This window comes from Chlorocebus sabaeus, chromosome 25, assembly GCF_047675955.1.
Source record: "Chlorocebus sabaeus isolate Y175 chromosome 25, mChlSab1.0.hap1, whole genome shotgun sequence".
In the NCBI taxonomy this organism is placed as follows: Eukaryota; Metazoa; Chordata; class Mammalia; order Primates; family Cercopithecidae; genus Chlorocebus; species Chlorocebus sabaeus.
In genome coordinates this window covers 25,923,948-25,950,166 of record NC_132928.1, presented here as the reverse complement: position 1 = coordinate 25,950,166, position 26,219 = coordinate 25,923,948, and the positions used below count along the sequence as shown (strand labels likewise).

Here is a 26,219-nt window from a genome sequence, read left to right as displayed (position 1 = left end):
CTCTGTCGCCCAGGCTGGAGTGCAGTGGTGCGATCTCAGCTCACTGCAACCTCTACCTTCCAGGTTCAAGCGATTCTTCTGCCTCAGCCTCCTGAGTAGCTGGGACTACAGGCGTGCACCACCATGCCCGGCTAATTTTTGTATTTTTAGTAGAGACAGGGTTTCATCATATTGGCCAGACTGGTCTCAAACACCTGACCTCATAATCCACCGCCTCAGCCTCCCAAAGTGTGGGCATTACAGGCATGAGCCACCACACCCAGCCTGTTCTTTTTTTTTTTAAACACAAGGTCCCACTCCGTCACCCAGCCTAGAGTGCGGTGGCACAATCAAAGCTCACTACAGCCTTGAACTCCTGGGCACAAGAAATCCACCCATCTCAGCCTCCCAAGTAGCTAGGACTTACAAGCGTGCACCACAACTCTCAGTTAATTTTTTTTATTTTTGCAGCGACGGGGTCTCTCTATATTGTCAGGCCAGTCTCCAGCTCTTGGGCTCAAGCTCTCCTTCTGCCTTGGGCTCCCAAAGTGCTGAGATTACAGGTGTAAGCCATCATCCCTGCCCTGCTTGCCCCCCCAAAAAAACTATTTCAACAGAATGTTTACATGTGCTTACTGATATTTCCTCCCCCACTACTGAATTTATCCTTTGCTGAGCATCACTTGAAATTATCAAAAGCTGGAAGTAATGCAAAAAGATGACTGTTTGTCCTCTCGATGTTATACTGTGATGTGTCTAACAGGCCCAGCAAAATTTATTTCATTCACTATGAGAAACAAGTCTTTGCTTGCCTTCATATTGACTATATATTAGGGCCTGGATTCATTAACACTCATTAACATTACATGTTAATTTGTGTATTTTTGTCTAGTAAAGATGCAAATTTTTGCCGTTTGGTAGAAGAATAATTGCAAAGGCTACAGTTTTGTTGCACTGTAGGATATTAACTGATTTTGCATCTACTTTAATAAACTTATTTCTGCATTCCTTTCCCAACTAACTATATAAATCTCTGTTCATCAAATGCTCTTAAGAGCCATCTTTAATATACTGCTTGTTCCCTTGTTAATGAGTTAAATGGATCTTTGACACATGTCCATTCTATATTTGTATGGAAGTTACATTTTTAACTTCTTTGAAAATTATACTTTGACCCACTTCCACCACCAAACAGCAAGCCTGTTCCAAAGAACCAGAACATGCACTGTTCAGCGTATATTAGGTTGATGTAAAAATAATTGCAGTTTTTGCCATTACTTTTTTTTTTTTTTTTTTGGAGACAGAGTCTTGCTCTGTTGCCCAGGCTGGAGTGCAGGGGCACGATCTTGGCTTACTGCAAGCTCCGCCTCCTGGGTTCATGCCATTCTCCTGCCTCAGCCTCCCGAGTAGCTGGGACTACAGGCGTCTGCCACCATGCCTGGCTAATTTTTTTTTTTTTTTTTTTGTATTTTTAGTAGAGACAGGGTTTCACCGTGTTGGCCAGGATGGTCTCGATCTCCTGACCTCGTGATCTGCCCGCCTCAGCCTACCAAAGTGCTGGGATTACAGGCGTGAGCCACCGCACCCAGCGTTTTTTTTTTTTTTTTAGAGACAGAGTCTCGTTCTGTCACCCAGGCTGGAGTGCAGTGGCTCAGTCTCAGTTCACTGCAACCTCCGCCTCCCGAGTTCAAACAATTCTTTTGCCTCAGCCTTCCAAGTAGCTGGGACTACAGGCATCTACCACCATGCCTGACTATTTTTTTTTTTTTTTTTTGTATTTTTAGTGGAGATGGGATTTCACCATGTTGGCCAGGCTGGTCTTGAACTCCTGACCTCAAGTGATCTGCCCACCTCAGCCTCCCAAAGTGCTGGGATTACAGGCGTGAGCCACCGCACCTGGCCCTGCCATTACTTCTAACGTCAAAAACTGCAATTACTTTTGCAACAACCTAATAGATTGCAAGATGGAGTTTCAGAGGGGCTCACCACATACATGCAGCTCCTTCTTCTTCTTTTTTTTTTTTTTTTTTTTTTGAGACAGAGTCTCACTATGTTGCACAGGCTGGAGTGCAGTGGGATGACTTCTGGTCACTGCAACCTCTGCCTCTTGGGTTCAAGTGATTCTCCAGCCTTAGACTCCCAAGTAACTGGGATTACAGGAGTGCGCCACCACACACGACTAATTTTTGTATTTTTAGTACAGATGGGGTTTCACTGTGTTAGCCAGGATGGTCTCAAACTCCTGACCTCAGGTGATCCGCCCCCCTTGGCATCCTAAAGTGCTGGGATTACGGGCATGAGCCACTGCACCCGGCCCAGCTCCATCTTTAAGATCACTAATCAGGTAAGTCCCTCCCTTACCTCTCCAGTGGAGTGAGAGAGGGTTGGGGTGAGAAACCAGGAATGTTACTCCAGATGAGTCATTTCTCATGGAAACAGGAAGAGTAGAGAATGCATCCATCCCAACTTATTTGGGTCCAGCATGAGAAATAGCGATAAGTCCAATGGGAAACTGACCACCGGGCTGGTAGCAGATGGAGGAAGATGGGCAATGTACCTTCCCTGGTAAGGTCACCAGGACTAAAACTCCAAGGACACAGCCATTGGCTACCAGGACTTCATTTATTTAGAGGGTTAGCCTTCTGGTATCCAGGGCTGAGTGGGCCCAGGGCACTAGGAGCAGCTGGAGGTTCCAGAAGAGAAATAGAAATTCTTTGAGCAGCATCTCTGCCTGAACAACCCGAACTGCATCCTTCCCCATAGTGTTACTTGGGTTACCCTCAGGACCTAGAAATCTAAACATGGTCTGGATTGCTGGTGAATTAACCCAGTCACATCTGATATGACTGTGGTCTTAATTCAGACCAAGAAATAGACTGTATTTCAGCATTAATAGGGGAAGGATATAAAATTAATTTAAGACTTTCACGCACTAGGTACTGGGTAGATGTTTTTGTATATTTTATGTGTTGCAATCCTTATGACAACCTCATGAGTGAAAACTTATTATCTGCTAGATAAAATAAAACTAAGGCCCAGAGAGGCTAGGTGGTTTGTTCAAAAACACAGAGCAAATTAATATAGAGATGGAATCAGAATTAAAGTCTGTGGCACCAAAGCCTGTTCTTTACCCCACAAAGCCTCATTCAAGTGAGTAATTCAGCATCTTTCAGGTCAAAGTTCTGCAGATCCAGGCCCCAATGCCTAACCACTATGAGACGTCAGACAAGGGCTGACCTTCTTTCTCTTTCCTGAGGATTACCACTTCTGATGTCTCCGACAGCTTCCGTGGAGAATGTAAAATTAAATGTGGACCCAGAATCGCAATCAATTTTCATTGCAGTTTCTGTTGGAGTTGGCTTACTTCTTTCCTTGAAAGGTCCTTGTGAGAACTAGCTGCAGTCATGAGACGATTCATGATTAGGAGCAGGTTGAAGTTAAGATGGCCATTTGAGAAACCACAGGCCAGGCTGTATCACCTCCTTGGCAGCCGGGGGAGGTCTTGGGTGATGACTCCCTTGTCTCTCGGCTCTTGGCCAACTGGTCCACCACTGACAAGCCTGTTCAAAACTGTTCTATCCCCCGCAGCCCAGGGAGTGTTCCCACTCCCAAGCCAAGAGCCGGAGAATCTTGTTCTAGCCACAGAGATAATACGTGTACAAAAACAGTCTATCTTTTTTCCCTGCTTCAAGCCCAATCTCATAGGGACCGGAAACTGAGGCAGAGACAGGGAGAATGAGAGAAGAAGTTAATGTAAAGAGAGAAGAAGCCCATTCCCCAGACCCTGCCCAGACAGCCCACCTTGGCAGCCCCACCCAGACAAAAAGCTATAGCGTAAGTTGGAAACTTTGACTATTACCTGGGGCTTGACATTTTCATTTCTAAATTGGACCAGAGTTTGACAACTTAACATGACCTGAAAGACTTACCTAACAGTGAATAGAAAGTCAGAAGATTGGCTGGGCGCGGTGGCTCATGCCTGTAATCCCAGCACTTTGGGAGGCCAAGGCAGGTGGATAACCTGAAGTCAGGAGTTTGAGACCAGCCTAGCCAACATGACAAAACCCATCTCTACTAAAAACACAAAAATTAGCCAGGCATGGTGGTGCATGCCGGTAATTCCAGCTACTTGGGAGGCTGAGGCAGGAGAATCGCTGCCATTGCATTCCAGCCTGGGTGACAGAGACAGATTATGTCTCAAAAAAAAAGAAAAAGGAAAAAGAAAGAAAGTCAGAAGACTGTATGATTTTTTAAATACAGGAGCAGAGGGGAAATTTTCCAAGATAAATAAATTTTAAAGGAAAGTGAGAGACAAAATAAAGGCACTTCCTGATTACAGCCCTTGAGTGCTATGTGTACACCATCCAAGTCCCACTCCACATCCACCAAATGGGATCTGTGTCCTGCTTCCCACATTTGCCCTAATTGTCCCCTGCAAATGCTGCTGCAGACCACTGCTTTTCCCCGTCAGAGGTCCATCCTTCCATCAAAGACAGCATTTTCCTTGTCTGCGGATGTTGGCAACCAGTGGTTGGGTCCTTTATGTCTTAGTCCCACAAGTCCACAGCACAGTCCCAGACAGAAAATCTTGTTAGAGGCTGAGCTATGTTCCTTCAAATTCATATGTTGAAATCCTAACCCACAGTACCTCAGAATGTGACTCTATTTGGAGATAGGGCCTTCAAAGAGGAGATTAAGTTAAAATGAAGTCATTAGGGCAGGTCCAATCTGATATGACTGGTGTCCTTAGAAGAAAAGGAGACCAGGAAACAGACACAGAGGGGAGGTCACATGAAGACACAGGAAAGAGACAGTCATCTACAAGCCAAGGACGGGGGCCTCAGAAGAAACTAACCCCGTCAACATCTCCATCAATATTTGCTGAATTGTTTTTGAATAATGCAAATCTTAAGTATCATTTTCAAATTTTTTTTTGAGACAGAGTCTCATTCTGTTGTCCAGCTTGGAGTGTAGTGGCACAGTCTCAGCTCACTTCAGCCTCTGCCTTCCGGGTTCAAGCGATTCTCCTGCCTCAGCATCCCAAGTAGCTGGGATTACAGGCACACACCACCACGTCTGCCTAATTTTGTATTTTTAGTAGAGATGGGTCTCACCATGTTGACCAGGCTGGTCTCAAACTCCTAGCCACCGCGCCCGGCTTTAAGTATCCTTTTTTTTTTTTTTTTTTTTGAGACAGAGTCTCGCTCTGTCACCCAGGCTGGAGTACAGTGGTGTGATCTCAGCTCACTGCAAGCTCTGCCTCCTGGGTTCACACCATTCTCCTGCCTCAGCCTCCTAAGTAGCTGGGACTACAGGCGCCTGCCAACATGCCCAGCTTATTATTTTTTATTTTTATTTTTTTTGTATTTTTAGTAAAGATGGGGTTTCACCGTGTTAGCCAGGATGGTCTCGATCTCCTGACCTCAGGCTCCACCTGTCTTGGTCTCCCAAAGTGCTGGGATTACAGGTGTGAGCCACTGTGCCCAGACAGTATCATTTTTAATGTCTTCCCAACACTTCATTCCATGGCCACTTGATGTTACATTTAATCAACTCCTACTATTGAATTTTAGATTGCCTCCAAATTTTCCCTAGTTTAAAGAATGCCTATGAATATTGTTGTTCAGAGTTTTTGGTGTTCAACTGAATTATTTCCTTAACATAAATTTTCACGAGCAAGATTACTTGTCAAAGGCAAGACTGTGTTTATGGCTCTCTAGGACTATACCAATCTGAAACATTATCAGCGTTGAATGAGTTCACCCATTTCCTGAGAGTCTTACCAGACTGGAATTTATCAACTTGAAGTCACTGTATTCTGACCCAGGGATGCTGCTTCTTTTTACTTCTTGAGTATTACTCCTATATTCAGGGTTCCACCCATCCCCATTGTCAACACAAACTACCTGCCCAAGTTCTCATATGTTTCTAAATCCTGATGAAAATATCTTTCTCCAGGAAACCTGCCTCACTTTATTCGGCAGGGTTCTGTTCTTTCCTATATTTTCCCTTTCTTCACACACTAATCTCTTTGGATTACGTAAACCCCCAAGTTATTGGGCAATTGTGTACCAGAGAGTAATGGGAGATGAGAGGCCTTACCAGAAAGATTCTGAAATTCCTGCTGATAAGGGCACCTCAGGCCCAAATGTTGAAATGTTGAAATGAGAGAAGTAAAAGAGATGTCATCGGCCGGGCGCGGTGGCTCAAGCCTGTAATCCCAGCACTTTGGGAGGCCGAGATGGGCGGATCACGAGGTCAGGAGATCGAGACCAACCTGGCTAACACGGTGAAACCCCGTCTCTACTAAAAAATACAAAAACCTAGCCGGCCGAGGTGGCGGGTGCCTGTAGTTCCAGCTACTCGGGAGGCTGAGGCAGGAGAATGGCGTAAACCCGGGAGGTGGAGCTTGCAGTGAGCCGAGATCGCGCCACTGCACTCCAGCCTGGGCGACAGAGCGAGACCCTGTCTCCAAAAAAAAAAAAAAAAAAAAAAAAGAGATGTCATCAGATTGTACCTAAGCTAATCAAGTGAGTCATGGTGGTTGCAAAGGTTGACCGAGCTTACTGGGGTAGAGGTGAGGGATAGGATGAGGGGAGGTGGTGCCAAATGTCCAGAGTCCAGGTTGCCAGTGAAAAGTGATCATGATTGGAACCCTGCCGGACAGGCAGAGGCCTGATAGCAAAGGGTTTCGTATCATGCTAATGAGTTCAGATTGTCACTGGAAAGACAGAGGGGGCCATGAAAGGCTTTGAGACAGGTGAGCTGATCAGTCTTAGACTTTTGTATAGCTGAGATAATGAACTGACAAGGAGGGATATGAGAAGCAAGAAGGTCTGTTAGGAGGTTGTTTGTATTTCTCCAGTGGAGAGATGCCCAGGGCTTGAGCTAGGATCTTCAGCTTTTTAATTTGTGTTTGTGTTCGCTCCTCAATAAGTCTGGCAGGCAGGACTCCTGGGGGCAAGAACTGTTTTCTGTTCCTTGTCTCTCTCCCAAGATGGTAGCACCACGCTTGGCACACAATGCTGTGCACTTAAAGGCTTGTGAATATGCAGAGCCCTTTCTGGGGTGGAAATATCCAGGGGGTGAGGCAGCCACTGTTCCTCTAGCTTCCAGGGAGCTTCTAGTCTGACGTGAGAGATCTGGAAACCATGGATCATCATCATTCAAAAGAGCACCTAGCCAAACTCCCTCACTTTACAAATGGGAAATTGAGGCTCGGAGGAAGAAAGTAACACAAGACTGGAATCCAGATCTCCTGGCTCCTGGTCAAGGAGAGAAGCCATCTCACAGCATTTTTTCATGAAGGAATCATGGTCCCTGATCTTGGGAAGCTTCCATCCAGGCAGAAGAGGCCCAGCATTTAGTCAGTGGTAGGGGTAGAATGCAAGGTACAGGTGCAGGCACAGACATCAGCACTCAGGTGGGTACAGGTACAACACAAACTGTAGAGAGCAGATGGGTGGGGGGTGAGTAGTGATGGAACATTTACTATGAGCCAGGCACTGCAATCATGACTTTCTCACAAAATATGTACAGTCTTCACCATTCATGAATGAGTTGATCTGTTTATTCACATCCACGTAAAAGATGAAGAAACCGCAGCTCAGGCTGATAAGAGTCAGAGCCCTGGCTCAAACCAGTTCTGGCCACGGCCCAAGACCTTCTCTAACCAGGGCACCAAGCTGCCTCTGCTGAAAGCACACAGGGTTGTAGAGTGACAAGATCTGATGTGGTAGCAGAAGTTCACGTGATGTGGCAGAAGGAATATGGAACTGGGAAATACAAAACCTGTGTTGATATTTCCTTTCTAACCCTGCCACATAGCAGCCATGGGACCTCAGAAAATAATGAAATCCCTCTCAGCTTCAACGTTCTGTAAGATGAGGTTAAATCTGCCCTGCCTAACTTACAGGGTGGTTGAGAGACTTAAACAAGATAATGTGCTTAATGTGTTTGTGAACCATAAAGAAAGTTCTGGGACAGTGAGAGGGAGCCTGAGATCGGGAGCATTTCCCGAGGACTGGTGGCTATAGCACTGCAGAGATGGAGACACCAGTGGCATTGAGGTGGAGCCTGCATTGGGATCTCTGAGCAGGACTGACACAGAGCCAGGGTCTGTGCTTCTTGGCTCTATTTTTCATGCAGTTAAGTACCCCTAAAAACTAAAGCATTTGCCAAATGGGCAACTTCCATGGGAGCATTTGCTACCCATTTTTTGTAACAATGGGTTCTGGAAGCCAGAACTGGCTTCTCCATCAGATACAGATATCATGGCCTTTGGCTCAGTATTCCGGAGCTCCCAAGAGAAAGAAAAGACACCACAAGTAACAGTGGAGGAGTGGGAGACTAGAGTAAATTCTGGCTGGGCCACCTGCTAGTCACATGATTTGGGAAAGTCATCATACCTTCTGGAACCCCAGATTCCTCTTTTGTAAACTGGCAGAACTCTAGAAGTTCTCTCATTCAATGGGATTGAGACTAGTGGTGAGAAGATTATTTTTAAAAATTAGTTAAAGCCAGACATCATAAAAAATGATACATATTTACTTTAAACATTGAGTTTCCACTTAAAATAGCTAAATGCGCGTGAATATAGGTCAATCTTTTGATGTAAGTCTGGGCCTTTGGTTTTGCTGATTAGAATCCAAGATGATTTCCTTCCATGAGCCATGCCAGCAATGCGTAGTCAATGATTTCCTCAAAATGAAGCCAGAGCTTAAAGACTCTTAAAAATAAATAAAAATATAAAATTCTGTTAGATACTTATGAGTTCATTCCTAACATTTTACCATTGTCTCTCCCACACCTAATTTTTTTTGTTTGTTTGTTTCTCTTTTTTTTTTTTTTTTTTTTTTTTTTGAGACGGAGTCTTGCTGTGTCGCCCAGGCTGGAATGCAGCGGCGTGGTCTCGGCTCACTGCAACCTCCACCTCCCAGGTTCAAGAGATTCTTCTGTCTCAGCCTCCCGAACAGCTGGGATTACAGGCAGCCACCACCGCACCCTGTTAATTTTCTTTTGTATTTTTGGTAGAGACAGGGTTTCACCATGTTGGCCACCTGAGGCAGGTGACCTCAGGTGATCCCCCTGCCTCAGCCTCCCAAACTGCTGTGATTACAGGCATGAGCCACTGTGCCCAGCCTCCACACCTAATTTAATTGTGAATTTTGAGGGACTCACTTTTACAAGTATTTCCAAAACTTTCAACCCAGTTGTATTTTTTTTAAGAAAATACTATTTACTCTAACAATCAAACCCAGAAATGTGTAGCAATTCGAGAACAATATAAGCTTCTTATTCACATAGAGGCCAAAGCAGGTGCTCCTAATTGATGAGTGACTCTCCTCCAAGCATGATTCAGGGATGTGTAGGCCCTTCATTTTTGGCTCTGCAATCTTTCATGTGTGGCTTCCAAGGTTACTGCTTTTGAATGCATCAACTGAGAAGAAGGGGAAAGAAAGAAGGGAAGGATGATGGAGGCACACTCGCTCTTAACTGACTACCTCAGCCTGGAAGATAAGAAGTGGAAGCATACCACTTCTGCCCACAGTCCCTTGGTAAGAAAAGTAGAGACATAGTCCCTTCTAATGCAAAGGGTTCTGGGAAATGTAGTCCAACTCTGTGCCCAGCAATTAGAGGAGACAGATTTGTGAGGACATAGTGTCTGCCACATGAGACTATGCTATCACAGAAACAACTCCCTTTATCTCTGCACTCATTTCATTCATTTATGTCAATGCCAAGATTGGAAAATTCTTGGGGCCAGACGTGGTGGCTCATGCCTATTATCCTAGCACTTTGGGAGGCAGAAGTGGGTGGATCACCTGAGGTCAGGAGTTCCAGACCAGCCTGGCCAACATAGTGAAAAGTCATCTCTACTAAAATAGAAAACTTAGCCTGGTGTGATGGTGCATGCCTGTAATCCCAGCGACTTGGGAGGCTGAGGTAGGAGAATCGCTTGAACCCAGGAGGTGGAGGTTGCAGTGAGCCAAGATCATGCCACTGCACTCCAGTCTGGGCAACAGAGCAAAACTCTGCCTCAAAAAAAAAAAAAAAAAAAAAAAAAAAGATTGGGAAACTCTGATTTATGTAATATGTGACTAAAATACATAATTACAATAATAAAAAACTAAAAAGTCTATTACTAAAATCAACTTGGTAAGTACAGCTCTAGTGATGAAGCAGAAGTGCACAGGCATTCCAGAGAGTGGCCGGCCTTGAACATTTTGTGACTGTAAACATCACTGCATATGTTTTATGGAACAAGCAGAGAGCATCCGTTAATTTGATTAGTGAGTTGAATTAGTGAAAGTCTATTAGGAGATTTTCTATTGTTCCTACCTCATAGAGTCATTGCAACTATTAATAAAATAATCCATATAAGGTGCTTTGTATCCCCTTACATCAGTCGTCAATCTTAGTACTATTGTTATCCTGGGTTGGATCATTCTTTGTTGTGGGGGGATGTCCTGTGCATTGCAGGATACTTAGCAGCCTCCCTGGCCTCTACCAACTAGATGCCAATAACAGCCTCTTAGTCGTGACAATCCAAAACTTCCTCAGGTATGACCAAACGTCTCCTAGGGAGTAAAATAGCCCACGGTGTGATCTGCTGCTTTTTATGATGACGAGCACTTACTAGTAACTCCTCTTTTGGTTCCCTTCTCCTCTGCATCCCCAACATCCATACCTTGCATTTAGAATCCCTCTACCTCAACAATTTGGCCATGAGTCCATAAGAGCAACAGCCCTTTAGTCTCTAAAGTGGGACAGGAAAGTTGGTAACATTGAATCCACATGGCATTTTACCAGTTTTCTAATTGCTAATACATGAGTCCTAGAAAATCAGATTGTCCTCTGAGAATTAAAACAGTAAAACTCATACAAAGTGAATGCGGGAATAAACTGAGACATTTTCTGGAAAGTGTGACTGAAGAGTTTGGAAATGCCTTAGACTCCAATCAAAGTAAATTGGATGTAATTTCCGCAAGAAGAATTATAATTTGTTGAATGTCAACTTAATCAATTGTACCTTGTTCAAAGAAAGAAACAGAAATAGGAAATGATCTAGTTTTATTTTGTTGTTGTTGTTTTTGTTGTTCTCGTAAGCTGCTAAAGACATCCTTGTACCCATACATTACTCATGACTGTACATGTGTAAGTTTTTCTATAGAATAAATTCCTGGAAATTGAATGAAAATGGAATACAGACTACACACTGCCTTCCAAAAACTTGGTACAAATTTAGATTTCCACTCCTATCAAGGATATATGTGTATCTGGAGACAGGATGGTATAAAAAAAAGATGTACATGCATAACTGTTTCCCAAAAGCCTTGATGATACTTTATTTTGTGTTTTAACTTTAGCCAATGTGATGGGTAGAAAGTAGTAAGTTGGTCTTATTTTATTTTGCTGGTATGCTCTATTTCTAAGTTGTTTGTATTCTGTTATAAATTACATTTTAAAATGATCAGACTGGGCCAGGTGCAGTGGCTTACGCCTGTAATCCCAGGACTTTGGGAGGCCAAGGTGGGTGGATTACCTGAGATCAGGAGTTTGAGACCAGCCTGGCCAACACAGTGCAACCCCATTTCTACTAAAAATACAAAAATTAGCTGGAGGTGGTGGTAGGCGCCTGTAATCCCAGCTACTTGGAAGTTTGAGGCAGGAGAATCACTTGAACCTGGAAGAAGGAGGTTGCATTGAGCCAAGATCACGCCATTGAACTCCAGCCTGGGCGACAAGAGCAAACTGCATCACAAAAAAAATAAAATTATTAGACTGGTTTTTTGTTCCTGTTTTTTTTTGTTTGTTTGTTTTTTGAGAGAGAGAGAGGATCTCACTTTGTCACCCAGGCTGGAGTGCAGTGGTGGGATCTCTGCTCACTGCACCCTCAACCTGCTGGAATCAAGCAATCCTTCTCCCTCAGCCTCCTGAGTAGCTGGGACTACAGGTGCACGTCAGCCACCAGGCATGGCTAATTTTGTGTATTTTTCATAGAGATTGGGTTTCACCATGTTGCCCAGGCTTGAGCTCAACCTCCTGAGCTCAAGCGATCTGCCTGCCTTGGCCTCCCCAAGTGCTGGAATTACAGGTGTGAGCCACTGTGCCTGGCTACACTATTTCACTGTTTTTCTTGTTTGTTTGTTGAAATTAATAGTGATTGACTATATGTTCCAAGTATTTTATTTCAGTCTGCTACTTGCCTTTTGATTTTGTTTATAATATATTTCCTCAAAAAGAAGTGTAACATTTCTATACTCTCAAATCTGATAATCTTTTCTTTTATGGTTTCTGGTATTCATGGCTCACTTTTTAAAAAACTTTGCCTGTTATAATATTATTTTTTATATTACTTTTTAATTTTTTTCCTTATGTTTAGATCTTTAATTCATCTGGAATTTTATTTTTTGATATGATGTGAGGTGTAAATCTAAGTTCATTTTATTTTCAAATTAAAATCTAATAATTCCAATACCTCATACCCAATAATTTAAAATGCCACCATAATAATTTCTTTCTTTCTTTCTTTTTCTTTTTTTTTTTTGAGACAAAATCTTGCTCTATTGCCAGGCTGGAGTGCAGTGGCACGATCTTTGCTCACTGCAACCTCTGCCTCCCAGGTTCAAGCGATTCCCCTGCCTCAGCCTCCCGAGTAGCTGGGACTACAGGCAAGTGCCACCATGCCTAGCCAATTTTTATATTTTTAGTAGAAATGGGGTTTCACTATGTTGGTCAGAATGGTCTCGATCTCCCCGGGTTCAAGCAATTCTCCTGCCTCAGCCTCTTGAGTAGCTGGGATTACAGGCATGTGCCACCAGGCCTGGCTAATTTTTGTATTTTCGGTAAAGACAGGGTTTCACCATGTTGGCCAGGCTGGTCTTGAATTCCTGACCTCAGGTGATCTGCCTGCCTTGGCCTCTCAAAGTGCTGGGATTGCAGGCGTGAGCCACCATGCCTGACCTTCTTGGCTATTCTTGGGTATTTTCTTCAACAAACTTTAAAGTTTAGCATGGTATTTCACATTGTATGTGAATAAACTGATGCTCTGCTTCCAGAACATGGCAGTGCACTTTTGTGCGGTGCCTGGCAGCTGTTGCAGAGGTAAGACTCCTTGACATGTTCATTTGAATGAAGGACGGGGGCATCTTTTTTCCGTAGAGACCTGGTGGGCTGTTTGTCAATTTTATTTTAAGGAATTCTATTGGTTATAAGCAATAAATAACTTGCCAGTTATTTAGAAACAGCTCCTTAATTGGTCTGCAGTGACCACTTCTGCAAGGTCTCTTCTGCTTAGCAGCAACTTGGGCTACACCCAACTCTCCTTTTTTTTTCTTATTTATTCTACTTCAGGGGAAAAAAATGGACTGGGTCTCCTTTGTCATGTTTGTTCTCAAGTCTGACACCCAGACCTCCCTACATTCCTGTCTGAATCAAAGAATGTGTTTTCTCATGTAATACATCTGATATTTTTTATAGGGCATGCAGTGGGGAGTGCTCTGGAGGGGCCCAGGGCCCAGGTTCCCCATTTCTCAGTTATGCTCATTTTTAGTTATCAGGGTCTCTCTCTCTCTCTCTCTCTCTGTCTCTCTTTTTGAGGCAAGGTCTTGCTCTGTCACCCAGGCTGGAGTGCAGAGGCACAAACATGGCTCACTGCAGCCTTGACCTTCTGGGCTCAAGCAATCCAATCCTCCCACCTCATCAGCAGCCTGAGTAGCTGGAACCACAGGAGGGTGCCACTATGCCTGGCTAAGTTTTTTTGTTTGTTTGTTTTTGTTTTTTGGTACAGACAGGGTCTCACCATGTTGCCCAGGCTGGTCTTGAATTCCTGGGCTCAAGTCATTCCCCCGCTTCTGCCTCCCAAAGTGCTGGGATTACAGGCACGAGCCACCATGCCCGGCCAAGAATCTCTCTCTTTTCTAATTAAGGCATTAACCTGAGCCAAAGGAAGGGCATGGCAGAGAATTCAACTGTTGCTGTCTGGCAAGATGAATTCATAATTTCTCAATGTGGTCTCTCGCAGCTCTGAGAGTTGATACTGGCAGAGCAAAAAGGGTGTCCCACAAAGGGATTAACTATATAATTGCCCTAAATGCTTTCAACTGGGCAACCTAGACTGGAGTCTGTCCCTTTTTTGCTCTACTCTAGGACACAAGGCTGTAAGAAAGAACCAGCACAGTCAGTCTAGAGTTTTGCAGCTACCATTCCCCAAAGCTTTGACCTCAGTGAACCAGACTGTGGCTAGGTTCCAAGAGGCTGAGACGTCTTGTACTAAAAGCCACTGGTTACCTGTCCTGGAAGGAGGGAATCTTTACACCCACATTCCACCTCAGCATGAACCCATATTGTATTTCAACTCCACAGCCTACTTCGTATTTTCTCTGGCAGTCTACTGGTTACAAACCTTCTTCCTTATCCTATTTTATGTCATAGTAAAGTGAAACTCCCCAAATGTGGTACCATGAATGGTGCAAGTGTGCTTATACCATAGTAAAATTTGTTACATGCAAGTAGCATTTTCTATCTGCAGTGGAAAAGTTTGGGAAGTGCTATAGTAAAGAATCATTTGGGCCAGGCATGGTGGCTCACACCTGTAATCCCAGCACTTTGGGAGGCTAAGGCAGATGGATCATTTGAGGTCAGGAGTTCCAGACCAGCCTGGCCAACATGGTGAAACCCCATCTCAACTAAAAATACAAAAATTAGCTGGACATGGTGGCAGGCACCTATAATTCCAGCTGCTTGGGAGGCTGAGGTGGAGGATGCAGTGAGTCAAGATTGCACCACTGCACTGCAGCCTGGGTGACAGAGCAAAACTCCCTCTCAAAAAAAAAAAAAAAAAAATTTCATTTGAGCTTACTTTAGCAAAAAAAAGAGGGATTTATTGAAAGACTTACAGAGGCGTTTCATAACCAAGAACAGAAAACAACTGAGCACAGAAAAAAACGGAAACTGGCAACTTTCTCTGTCTCTCTCCCAATGCTACTCCCCAATAGACTTTTTCTGTTCCATTTGCTTATAAAATCAGATATATCTGTCTCAGACCTTAATTCACTTAATTTTCCAGCTCCATACAGTTTAGGGTCTCTGAGCCTCTTTATTTTAAAATCCAAGAGAAAATTTAATTGACCTAGGATGAGTCAGGTGGCCACTCTAGTCATGTCTGACCTAAAATACAATGACAAGTGTCACAGAGTTTCATATCCCATCAGCTTCCTATTGACAAAGGGGGGTAGGCTAACCTGGTCATTGCAGAAAAAATGACCCACATATCCGCCATGAAGGTTGAAGAACCTGCAAGGCTGAGGTCCCTTCCTGGTCCTGAGTGGACTCATCCAGGTGAAGGCCACTTTAGGAAGCCTCTGAGTAGAGAGCCACTGGCCTTCCTGAGGGAGTCCTCCATGAAAGCCCAAGAGAGGCATCTGGTTTTTAAAACTCCAGCTATCCTAATTGTGTCAATGTATAGTAGGAAGGGGACAAGGACAATCATCTTAGAAACCTTCTGTCAGGCCAGGCATGGAGGCACGCACCTGTAATCCCAGCTACTTGGGAGGCTGAGGCTTGAGGATCACTTGAGCCCAGGAATTCAAGGCCAGACCAGCAACATGGTGAGACCTTGTCTTTGAAAACAAAGAAAAAGAAAATCCCTCTCCTGAGGGCAGAGTGAGAATTAATATTGAGTAGGTAGTATGTCTTGATGGCATCAGTTCTGGAGTATCCAGCAAATTCTTCCATTAGGGAGAATTTGTTGCAATTCCTCTTGATTTGTCCTAATATTTTGAATTTTCTCTTCCTTATTTATTATTATTGTTGTGGGTATTAGCATTAGGTAGAGTTGGGGGTCTCCCTATGTTACCCAAGCTGGTCTCGAACTCCCAGGCTCAATTGATCCTCCCGATTCGCCCTCTCAAAGCAATTGGATTACAGGCATGAGCCACTGTGCCTGGTCAATTTTCTCTTTCCATGGAGCACAACCCTGACAGTCAGTACTAATAAGGTTAAGAATCTGTCATAGGAGAAGTGGAAAATGCCTGGATCTATTTCAAGGAAATCACTACAGTTAAGTGGTGGGGTAACTCAAGAATCCAGGGTCACCAGGAGACTGAATGAGGACTATTGAGTAACTTGTCAAGGAGAATAAACTATTCTCCTAAGGAGGCATGATCTACAGTGTCACATTCAACCGAGGTGCTTATTAAAATGCAGATTCCTGGTCTGGCCCCAGATCTACCAAATAAGTCAATAAGTCAATGGGGGTGAGATAGAACATTTGCATTTTAACAAGCTTCCTGGGTAAGACTAATGCACACTCACATTTGGTAACCTCTGTCCTAAAACTTGAAGCTTGAGATCCTTGGAACGAGCCACCTCACACCAACACTCAGAGTCCAATAACCATTTGAGAATGTGATGAAAGTGGTGGTACCTCGTTCAGAAGCATGTATACAAATAGCTACATATAGCAGGTGCATACAATTTTGTGGGGCTCACTCATTCCCTGAAGCTCTTCTGCAAACCCAAATGAAGATTCCCTACACTGGAAAATATAGACTGGGAAATGCCTTGAGGGAAGAGAAAGAGGATGATATTAACAATTTAGGGAAAGCGGGCAGGGAAAGGAGACAGTTACACAAACTCATTAAGATTCTGAGTTGGCTGTGGTAACTCATGCTTGTGGTTTCAGCTACAGGTTGAGGATGAGGTGGGAGGATTGCTTGAGCCCAGAAAGTTGAGGCTGCCATGAGCAGCCTCTGCTCTCCAGCCTGGGCCACAGATCAACACCCTGTCTCTAAAAAAAAGAAAAAAGAAAGAAAGAAAGAGAGAGAGAGAGAAGAAAAGAGAAAAAAAAAAGAAAGATTCTGGAGTCAGGAAAGTTTTGATCCCACCCCTGGCTCAGCCACTTACCAGCTATGTGACAGCATCAAGTTTCTTAATCTCATCAGGACTCACTTTCTTCATTTGTCACATGAGAATAATATCTCCCAACAGGATTGTAAAGAGTCTTAAATGGGGCTGGGTGTGGTGGCTAATGCCTGTAATCCCAGTATTTTTCGAGGCCAAGGTGGGCAGATCACTTGAGGTCAGGTGTTTGAGACCAGCCTGGCCAACATGGTAAAACCCCATCTCTACTAAAAATACAAAAAATTAGCTGGGCGTGGTGGTGGGTACCTCTAATCTCAGGAGGCTGAGGCATGAAAATCACTTGAACCCGGGAGGCGGAGACTGCAGTGAGCTGAGGTGGTGCCACTGCACTCCAGCCTGGGCAACAGAGTGAGACTTGGTTTAAAAAACAGGAATTTTAAATATAAATAATAATTTATATCATAATATATTTGGATCTCTTACCATAACAGTTGACACATCGTTAATGAGAGAGAAGTGATATGGAATTTATTTTTAGGTCAACAGGTCAGTAAATGATCAGGTTATTATTCAAGGAACAAAAGACAAGAAGGCACACTCCTTAGGATGTCCCAACAAGAATATTCCTGCAGGTAAGACAGCTGTGAGGAAACATTTCTGCAAATCACAACTGTCCGGTCCACCCATTGTGCTATCAAAATTTCCATTCAGAGAGAGACTTTCCTCAACATTGCTAGAAAAATCAGCATGCAAATGTGATGAGCATAGAAGAAACAAACCTGGTGAAATAAAATATGCGATAAAAGGACAAAGAAAGCAGAACAAATGTAGGAAAGAATCTAATTCTCCAGAACTTCAGAGCCAAAAGGGGCCTTGGGGATCAGCTGACAAACCCCTTAGTAACAGCACCTTCCTAGCAGCCTTTTCTCCCCCACACTTTTTTTACATTTTGCCAAAGATAATATTCACTGTGATGTTGCAAAGGCTTTAGTTTGCTTGTTGTGTTTCCTCTCTCCATAATTGAACGTTAGGCCATCCTTTTGTGTTAGCAAATTGGTCTGACAAAAACAGCATTATAAATGGTGAAAATACAAACAAATTCTCCCAGCTCTGAAATTCTCCTTGGACTCCAGTGGTTGACACAAATAATTTAGAGGTGATGGAGTTCCTTGAGTGCAGAGGGCGATAGAAGTTCATTCTTCCACTGGCAAAGAGAGAGAGCTGTCTCCCTGCAGTTTGGGAGACTCTCTAGGGATGCTGCAGAGCTTGCTGTCCTCTCTGCTTCCAGACAGGTTGGCAGTCCCACTGAGAGCTGACTCCTCTTTCCTGAAAGTCTACGGGGTGGGGTGGTGGGGGGAGTGCTGTGCATCCAGGTGCCCCCCTCTGGTATAACCTGAGACTAGAAGGCAACTATGTTCCCGGCTTTTGAGAATACTGAATCAGGGTAATGGGCATGACGAGACAAAGGCCAGGCAGGACATGTTGGAACTCAAGGCTCAGGCCTTGAGGTTTTTTTTCTTTTTTTTTTTTGAGACAGAGTTTTACTCTTGTTGCCCAGGCTGGAGTACAGTGGCGTGATCTCGGCTCACTGCAGCCTCTGCCTTCCGGGTTCAAGTGATTCTTCTACCTCAGCTTCCCAAGTAGCTAGGATTAAAGGTACCCGCCACCATGCCCAGTCAATTTTTGTATTTTTATTTTTAGTAGAGATGGGGATTCACCATATTGGCCAGGCTGGTCTTGAACTCCTGACCTCAGGAGATCCACCCATCTCAGTCTCCCAAAGTGCTGGGATTACAGGCGTGAGCCATTGCACCCAGCCAAGTTCCACTGTTCTTGACAGCACCACCTTGGGCATACCCGGTAGGGACCCTTTCTTATGCTTCCCCACAGTTCTCTGGGAGCTGTCCTGGGCATAGACAAAGACAGCCAGTGTCATCTCCCCAGAGCCTCTTTAGAAGGACCCAACTGGATTTGCTCATATTTCATTCTCATCTGTTTAGAAAGGAAATCAAAACAATTGCAGAGGCCAGGCGCAATGGTTCACACTTGTAATTCCAGCGCTTTGGAAAGCTGAAGCAGAGGAATCCCTTGAGCCTGGGAGTTCAAGGTAATACAGCAGAACCCTGTCTCTACAAAAAACTTGAAAACGAGCTAGGCATGGTGGTGTGTGCCTGTGGTCCCAGGTACTTGGGAGGCTGAGGCAGGAGGATCACTTGAGCCCAGGCGTTCAAGGAGGCAGTGAGGTATAGTCATGCCACTGCACTCCAGTCTGAGCCATAGAGTGAGATCCTGTCTCTAAGAAATAATTAAAAATAAACTTAAAAAAAAAAAAAAACTGCATAATGCAAGGAGGCTACTTTGGAAGCAACCATGGTTGTTTTGGCAACCATGATCCTTATCATAAAGGCCTCATTACTTTCCTACCTGGGCAAAAGCATGTAACCCAACCACAACCTTGCCTCCCATTCTGGCCAGCTGTGGGGTGAGAGATTCTCTAAGTCTCAGGATTTTCCAGTGAGCTAGTGGAAAAGATTCCTGATGTTTGGTGAGTTTCTGTCAAGAAATCAAATCATGGCTGAGGATGGTGGCTCATGCCTGTAATCCCAGGACTTTAGGAGGCCAAGGTGGGAGGATCACTTGAGGCCAGGAGTTCAAGACCAGCCTCAGCAACGTAGCAAGACCTTGTCTCTACAAAGATAATTAAAAAGAAATAAATTCATTATTTAAAAAAGAAGAAATCAAATCAGTCAAATGTGCACTACATTGCTCATCTCCATGCCCAGGCACTCATTTATTAATTTATTGAAAACATGATTGAGCTCCTACTCTATGCCAGTTGCTGGGTTAGATGCCGAGGAGACCAAGATGAGTAAGACACTGCTCCTCCTCACATCTTGGGAACAGAAACTTAACAGCTGACTGCAATATGATAAAGTGTTGCAACTTGTATTTTGTTTCAACCCTTGGGCAAAAAGAACTTAATAGTTCATGTAAACTAAAAAAGCATAAATAATCAAAATGTTAATCCAAAAACCAGGCTCTAAATATTTTAAAGAGGTTTATTCTGAGCCAATATGAATGAATATGGCCCGGGAACACAGTCTCAGGAGGTCCTGAGATAGTATGCAGGAAGCAGTTGGGGACTACAGGTTTTTGTTTTGTTTTGTTTTGTTTTGTTTTGTTTGAGACGGAGTCTCGCTCTGTCACCGGGCTGGAATACAGTACAGTGGAGCAATCTCAGCTCACTCCGCTTCCTGAGTTCAAGTGATTCTCCTGCCTCAGCCTCCCAAGTAGCTGGGATTACAGGCACCTGCCACCATACCCAGCTAATTTTTTTTTTGTATTTTTAGTAGAGATGGGTTTTCACCATGTTGGCCAGGATGGTCTCAATCCCTTGACCTGGTGATCTGCTCACCTTGGCCTCCCAAAGTGCTGGGATTACAGGTGTGAGCCACCATGCCAGGCCTGCAGTTTGGTTTTATACATTTTAGGGAGATAGGACTTGCAAGCAAAGTCATAAATTAATACATGGAAGGTATACATTGGTTCAGCCTGCAAAGGCAGGAGATCTTGAAGTGGGGGAGCTTACAGGTTATAGGTGGACTTAGAAATTCTTTAATTTGTCATTGGCTAAAGGAGTAAAGCTCTGTTTAAAAATCTGGAGTCAGCAGAAAGGGATGTTTTAGATAAGGAATTCTATTAACCAATACACTGGGTTGTAGCGACCTGTAGGAGTGTGTAAATTACTCCTTGTCAGGCATGGCCTTAGGTCCTGTTTATAATTCAGTATCTATTGTCACGAAGAGTCCATTTTGTTAGTCTTAGTCTTATGAGTTCTGTTTTAACATTAATGCTGGTCAGCTGTGCTTAAACTCCAAAAGGGAGAGGATGTAATGAGGTGTGTCTGACTTCCCTCCCCTCCTGGCCAAGAACTCAGGTTTTCAGGTTTCTCTGGGGTCACCTGGGCAAAGAGGGGGTCCGTTTAATTGGTTGGGGGGCTTAGGATTTTATTTTTAGTTTATGAAAACAAGGCAGGCTAGGTGTGGTGGCTGACGCCTGTAATCCCAACACTTCGGGAGGCTGAAGAGGGCGGATCACCTGAGGTCAGGAGTTCAAGACCAGCTTGACCAACATGGTGAAACCCCATTTCTGCTAAAATACAAAAATTAGCTGGGCATGGTGGTATGTGCCTGTAATTCCAGCTACTCGGGAGGCTGAGGCAGGAGAATTGCTTGAACCAGGGAGGCGGAGGTTGCAGCGAGCTGAGATCGCACCACTGCACTCCAGCCTGGGAGACAGAGTGAGACTCTGTCTCAAAAAAAAAAAAAAAAAGGAAAAAGAAACATGGCAAAGGCAAGGAGCCCCTCAAGAACAACTGGAGTTTAATAATTGAACACTGTCAGCACTCTCTGTTTCTGCCTGTGAGTCTACCTCATTCTCTCTCAATAGAGGCCAGTCCTGTCCATGTATTGGAAATCAAGGCTGCCACCAGTCCCTGAGCTTAATGTCTCAAACTCCAACACCTGAAAGCACTTAATTCTTTCATACTTACTGTTTGGAAAATTCTTAGGAAGCTGCACTGGTTGGTCCATCTTGTGTCAGGTGCCTACCCTTGGTCCACCCATCTGGTAAATAATATGTCTACTATTACAGAAGCCATTTGCTTGTGGGGGAGAAGGGACAGCAGAATTGGGTAAAAGAGGGTGAGTGTTTTTAAGTCAACCCCAAGAACGAAACATCATTTTCTTCCCTGAGTAGGGTTGCCAGACACAATACAGGATGCCCAAATATTGCATGGGACAAAATTATACTAAAAAAAGTATTCATTCATGTTTATCTAAAATTCAAATGTAGCTGAGTATCCTGTATTTTCATTTATTAAATCTAGTAACCCTATTCCTGTGGTATTTTAAGGAAAAAGGAAATATCTGGTCTCTGGATGGTTTGAAGGGAGTGCTGCGCAGTGACGACATTTTCCAGTTTAGATTCCTAAACTAGAAGATTTGGACAGCCATGCTTGGGAAGGTCAGGACCCCAGGCCACAGCTATCATGCAGGTGACATACAACTTCCTACCTATTAGGGATAGTGCGAGCCTTCTCTCACCTCTTCAAGAAAGTATATTAAAATCAAGAGAAAATGACAGTATTTTAGGGCTAACTTTGAGCTTGCTCTAATGTATTTGTTATGTAAATCCTGCTCAAAACTCAAAGTAGTAAGAATTCGTGGGTCAAGAGCACTCAGACCTAACTGTTATCTATCTTGTTGCTGGGGCCACAACCCTGGGTTCTCAGGAGAGACACTCTGGTCTGACGGGGTCACATGCCTAAGTACTGGAGAGAGCAGACATCAGTCAGATGCAACAGGCAGTAGGCACTCCCAGAAGGGAAAGCAAGATGCTGCGAGCAGAAAAAGGCAGAAAGGATGCTTGGGGAGGCCAAACCAGCAGACGTTCCTTCTGATGATGTTGAGAGAGTTCTGTTCACATTAAAGAACTGGTGCTCTCCTGTCCCTGCCTGTGGTGCTGTAGACCATAGAAGGGAAAGCTGGCCAACTGAAGGCTTCACTGATCACTAAGCAGTCCCCCGGGGGGTGACTCTCCACAGAGATGGCATGACAACCAGGCCTACCCCAGTCAGGTGTGAAAATGGAGAAAGAGATTTGCTGGTGCTAAGAATGCTCAAAACACTTCTGAAGCAATTCACCTTTTAAAAATAAATTAGAGGCCGGGCGCGGTGGCTCATGCCTGTAATCCCAGCTCTTTGGGAGGCCGAGACGGGCGGATCACGAGGTCAGGAGATCGAGACCATCCTGGCTTACGCGGTGAAACCCCATCTCTACTAAAAATACAAAGAAAATTAGCCGGGCATGGTGGTGGGCACCTGAAGTCCCAGATACATGGGAGGCTGAGGCAGGAAAACGGTGTGAACGCAGGGGGCGGAGCTTGCAGTGAGCCGAGATCACGCCACTGCACTCCAGCCTGGGTGACAAAGCGAGACTCTGTCTCAAAAAATAAATAAATAAAATAAATAAATTAGAGCTGGGCACGGTGGCTCACACCTGTAATCCCAGCACTTCAGGAGGCCAAGGCTGGTGGATTGCTTAAGCTCAGGAGTTTGAGACCAGCCTGATCAACATGGTGAGACCCTGTCTTTACAAAAAATACAAAAATTAGCTGGGTGTGGTGGCACATGGCTGTAGTCCCAGCTACTTGGGAGGCTGAGGTGGGAGGATTGCTTGAGCCCAGGAGGCAGAGTTTGCAGTGAGTCGAGATCACGCCATTGCATTCCAGCCCGGGCATCAGAGTGAGACTCTGTCTCAAAATAAATAAATAAATTAGAAACAATTCAAGGCTACATCCTTAATAATGTCATTCTGACTTCCTTGCATTGCAATAGGCATTCCTGAATGGGAAGGAAGATTTCTGACTGGATGAGGAGACAGCCAGTGCATAAACTGCTGCAAACAACTGGCCACCACAGCCAGCAGGAAGTGGCCACCACTCCTACTCCACATGAATTATTGTATTGCTTTACTTCCCTGCAGAACTGGGGTAGGTGGGGTTATGTCTTCATCTGAGTAGGCTCATAGGTGTGGGTCTTTTGTGTGTACATCATCCATCACCTGGTGTGTGACAGAGACAATAAGAGGCTCGAGGGCAGGTACCTGGACTTGGCCCCCAACCACCTGACCTTGCCTGAATTGAGGATAAAGGGAGAGGAGACGGGCCTGGGTCTAGGATATTTAGAATCAGGACAACCATCCTGCTTACTGACTTATTGGGTAGCAGTCCCTGTACTAGGGAGGCTGAGGCTGGAGAATCGCTTGAGCCCAGGAGTTTGAGGCTGCAGTGAGCCGTGATCACATCACTGCACTCCAGTCTGGGTGACAGGGAGAGACCCTGTCTCAAAAAGAGAAATTAAATAAATAAATAAATAAAGCTGGGCACTGTGGCTCATGCCTGTAATCCCAGCACTTTGGGAGGCCGAGGCGGGTGGATCACCTGAGGTCAGGAGTTGGAGACCAGCCTGGCCAACGTGGCAAAACCCCATTCCTACTAAAAATACAAAAATTAGCTGGGCATGGTGGTGCATGCCTGTAGTCCCAACTTCTCAGGAGGCTGAGGCAGGAGAATCACTTGAACTGAGAGGTGGAGGTTGCAGTGAGCTGAGATCATACCATTGCACTGCAGCCTGGGTGACAGAGCGAGACTCCATCTCAATAAATAAATAAATTAATTAAAAAAACAAAATAAGTAAGATGACTGCTCCAGCTCCTGCCATCACATCCACTGTCCAGTCAGTCAGAGGGGTACAGGGAAGGTGGAGCATATGCCTCGGACTTTAAGGAACTACCCAGAAGTGGCACTCGTCCCTTCCACTCATATCCCATCAGCTGAAACTCCATCACAAGGCCACAGCTCACCTCACAGGAAGGTGGGAAGTGTAGTCTTGAGTCAAGGAGCCAGATGCCTTGCTGAGCTTTGAGATTCACTATAAAGGAAGAAGGAACAGGTGTGTGTTTAGGAGCTGTAACCATGCCCTGTTACATTGTTGTTTCTGCATTTCCCCTGCATGCAAAGCCAGGACTTACTTCCCAGAGTTCATTCCTGAAAATGCTCAGATCTCCAAAGGTGGTGCTTGCAGCATTTGGATGGAGACAGGACCTTGCACTGGAGTGGGCGAGGAGGCAGGAAACACCCTCCCGTCATGCTCTTCTTGCTCAGCTTTGGGAGGCTGGGCTTTGACACATCCTTCCGTCCCTCCCACCCCAGCCTCTGCGGCCCCCAATTCAGCTGACTCCCAACCAGTCTCCTTCTTTCTTCTCCCACCTCAGGTGCACCTTCCTGGGCCACACTCCCAGCCCCCTCACACTGTGGGAAAATCCAAGTATCCAAAACGGCAAGCCAGGTTTTCCTGTGGTGGCATGGCAGCTGCCCCTTGGGAAAGAAATAGTCCCCTTCAGCCACTGAGAGAAAGCTGGACTCCCCAGCAGCCAGCCCCAGCAGGTCCCTCACATATAGAGGTCCTCCTCCTCACGGTGGCACAGCTCCTTCCGTTCCCTCAGCCCAGGGAGCAGGAGAGACGGAGAGGAGGGGGCAGTGGGCTGGACCCCAGGATCTTCCCCAAGACAGCAAGGCTGACTGGAACACTCACTTCCCTCTCACCTTCTCTTCTGGCCTGGCCTAACCTACAGACATGTCACCTCCACACATTTTCCTTTCACAGCTACCCCTCTCCCACCTCCCCAGTCTCTCACCACCCTCTCAGAAAGCTCTCCCTGACCCTGGCAGGCATCTGCCTGCTCTAGCAAACTCCCCACAACTTTCTGACTGGGGCCAGCCAGGGCCAATAACCCCCTCCCTGAGCCACGCCTTCTTAATATAACCTTCTCTGAAAGAGGAATGCTAGCTAACAACCCTGTTCTGCTTTGATGAGCTGACCCCGCTTTTTCTAGTCACAGGGGCAGGCTGAGGCCAAATTTTCCATTCGTGGAGAAAGGCCAGGGTAGGCGGATGGGGGTTGGCCCCACGGGCCAGTCCGCCTCCCACTTGCTTGGTTTGAATTAGTGGGTGCCTTAAAAAGGAGCAAACGCAGCCCGGTTCTCAGAGCTGGGCCAGGCGCAGCTCAGGGAGCCAGGCAGAAAGCCGAGAGGAGAACACATTTCATTTTAATGGGAAACAGATTTGAGAAGGGAAAAAATGAGAATGAGAGAGGAATGAAACCCCGGCACTCCCAGCAGAGCAGCTGGAGGCCTGTCTGGTGTGGCCTCCCACGATGATCCTGCTCACCACCCTCCAGGCCCCACCTCCCGCATGCCACAGGGTTGCACATCCATGTGCACAGCCCTCTCACTGCCCTGTCCCTCATCGGACCCCCACAGCAGCCCTGAGCAGTAGGCTGACCAGAGTCACTAGCACAGCGGATCAACCAGATCCTGTTGTTCAAGAGCAGCAGCACGAGAGAGGAGGGGCAACAGAGGCCTGAGAATTAGAAACTCAGTGAAGGGATCGGGTCCCCAGTCTGCAAGAGATTTGCATGTATTTGCCTAAGTTATGCAGCAGCAAAGACTCTTTGCCTATATTTATATGTAATAAAATAATCGTATCCTTTTGAAAACTGAGATGGGGCTATTCTAAGGCAGCCAAAGGTTACCTGTTCATGTATGATGCATGTAAAACTGTATGGAGAATTACATGAATAACCTATAATCACTCAGGACCCCGGAAAAAATTCTCTTTTCCATTTCCTCCACTAGTGGAATTTCTCACCTCGTAAAGTGGGGAAGTAGGATCCCTCCCCACTTTACAAGGTGAGAAACTGCCCCCTATCTCCCCAACAACTAAACCCTAAGGCTATTGTGTTTGCCATTAAG

At 45.2% G+C, this 26,219-nt stretch overlaps 1 long non-coding RNA gene across 1 annotated transcript; it reads right to left on the bottom strand.

Moving 5' to 3' along the window:
- Window positions 1-8,509: 8,509 nt before the first annotated feature.
- Window positions 8,510-25,232, bottom strand: LOC119619764 (uncharacterized). The gene is made up of 3 exons (XR_005236239.2): window positions 24,438-25,232; window positions 24,270-24,337; window positions 8,510-8,707 (listed from the first exon to the last, which is right to left on the bottom strand). It is a non-coding gene; the product is annotated as an uncharacterized lncRNA (long non-coding RNA).
- Window positions 25,233-26,219: the final 987 nt, after the last annotated feature.